This window comes from Manduca sexta, chromosome 24 (genome assembly GCF_014839805.1).
Source record: "Manduca sexta isolate Smith_Timp_Sample1 chromosome 24, JHU_Msex_v1.0, whole genome shotgun sequence".
Classification (NCBI taxonomy): domain Eukaryota; kingdom Metazoa; phylum Arthropoda; class Insecta; order Lepidoptera; family Sphingidae; genus Manduca; species Manduca sexta.
Window position 1 is genome coordinate 13,943,735 of NC_051138.1, and position 2,469 is coordinate 13,946,203.

The 2,469-nt window shown below is 35.0% G+C and overlaps 1 long non-coding RNA gene across 1 annotated transcript; it reads left to right on the forward strand.

Moving 5' to 3' along the window:
• Positions 1–1,566: 1,566 nt before the first annotated feature.
• LOC115451368 lies at positions 1,567–2,165 on the forward strand. The gene is made up of 2 exons (XR_003939362.2): positions 1,567–1,888; positions 2,035–2,165. It is a non-coding gene; the product is annotated as an uncharacterized LOC115451368 (long non-coding RNA).
• The last annotated feature ends 304 nt before the right edge of the window (positions 2,166–2,469 follow it).

Here is a 2,469-nt window from a genome sequence, read left to right on the forward strand (position 1 = left end):
CAATTAGTTGCAAAACTATCCATTAGCCTTCTATACCTGCATACATGCTCTCTAACGAGTACGAGTACGACTACCGCACTGAGGTCCTGGGTTTGAATCCCGGATCGAGCGAAAGCAATGGTGACTGGGTTTTTCTATCTTACAAATTACTCAGTCGCAACTCGGAGTCAGGAAGTTGGCGGTGTGATACCCCTGTACCTCGAAAAGCACGTAAAGCCGTTGGTCCTGCGCCTGATCTGTCTCCGGTCATGTCGGATTGCCGTCTCATCGAACTATGAGAGTGAAGGAACAGAGAGTGCACCTGTGTGTTGCGCATACACTTGGGTACTATAATATGTCTTACGTACTTGGCTGATCTCTGGTGAGATTGCCTGCTGTGGCCGATATTCGGTTAGAGAGGAAGCACATACTTTCTACCCTCTAAGGAGTAAGGAGAGTTAAAATCAATCCATACTACGCTATTTTAAGCTACTTGAAGTCTATTGTTGCACATAGGTTTCCGCTAAGGATTTCCTGATAGCCAATAACGGCCTGAGCAAAAACTTACATCACTTTACCCGACACAGTTTTGAATCCGAGACCACATTTATTCCGCAATACGACTATGCCACCAAGTAGTAGAATTCTATATATTCATACACAATATGTAAGCACATTACAAAGTTGCAGAGATCAGTCCGCTCAACACGACCGCAGAACGGGCGTGCCGCCACCGAACTCGGATAGAGACCTAAGTCAGACTATATGCAGTTGAATGGAACGCAGTACTACAATATTTTATTTTTATAAGAATGCCCAGACTAGACCAGCGTGATGGACTAAGGTTTAAACCGTCTCAGTAGCAAAGGAATCCCGATTTCAGCAGTGGGCAGTATATAATAAAGGATAGTATAGGTGAATAAAGCAGATACGAAGAGCTGATCAACATCATAGCCTATAACCAAAATTTCGAACTCTCAGTTACAAAGTATCACCCATTTATTGTTTCTAAGGCAAAAAACACGATGGGTAGACACACTTACACACGGTATCACACACTTAAGTGGTAGATATTAGGTATCGGTAGTAAGTTACATGGACGCATGACTATCTCTAGGGGAGGCCTGCATCTAAAGTGGTATCTTGCTCTGTCATTAAAAATATCACTATGAATTTCGCACAAAACGTTAATAATATTGATTTGATTTAATAGCAACTTTAAATCTATTTTGTCAAATTTTATAATATATATTTTAATTGTCAAGAAATAAAAGGTCTTTATATATTTTTTTTATTTTTATTTATTACAATTGTTAAAGGGTAAGGCTCATATTTTTAGCGCATTTTGTAAAATGTTTGTGTCCGAAGAGTTAAAAAAAAATAAAAAAAATATAATAAATCTACTTTTTATAAAAATGAAATATAGTACGTATAATTTTTTATTATGTCAAATTTTTTCATAAACATATTTCTAGTATTTATTTTTCCACATTAAAATAAAAAATGTTCGACTTTTTCATTCCATACATTTTGTTGGTGTCCGCATACGCCCACTCTACACAAATCATTACACATATAATTTTTTATCATTATAACTTTTTATTTTTCGTATATATCTTGTTCTATAGGATATTAACTACGAAAAAAAACGACAACAACTACAATTAATCACCCCGTATTGTTTATATTAACAACTTAAGAGGTGTCCCAAATTTTATTCTCTTGTAACACGTCAGTTGTGTAACGCGATATTTCCTGGTCTTGTTTATAATCTACCATAAAGAATTAATTTATTTAAAGTGACAATACTAGCTCATCGTACTTGACACATTCCTGAACAATTCCGCCATCTTTTTTTCGTGTTAGTTGGAAGAACGTGTTGGAGCAGACTGTTTGTCGTTAAGAAAAGGTAAGATTTATTCCTTGGAATTATCATTAATTAAATAGTTGTCCTGAGTTTTTGTTTTAAATCATACACAACAATCATGTCTTTGTTGAACTATGACAGTTTTTGAAGGCTATATTTATTACTTTACATGTTATGATTTTTTTTAGGTTAGTTCGTGTTGTAAATTACATCCGTTGTGCGACAGAGTGACACAAATTGTGCGACGTATTACAACGGAAATTATAAAGGAAAGTGTAGATTGTAATATTTAAGAACAATAAAATTTTTGATCACTACACAAACTGTATTTATTTTTCCACAACATTTATAAAACACTAGCTGACCCGGCAGACTTCATACTACCTCATGGATAAATAAAAGACCTAATCTTTTGTATAAAATGATTTTAAAACAAACAAATCGAATCCGTATTTAATAAAAAAGCATTTATTGAATAAATAATTTAGCCTATCTCCTACATTGTCACTCACTAAAGAACGCAATTCTGACATAGCAATACGACTATTTTCTTGATCTGTCTGTCTCTGGTCATCAGTGTGGTTAGCACGTGAGGTAGCTCTTCGCACATTTGATTGACTACG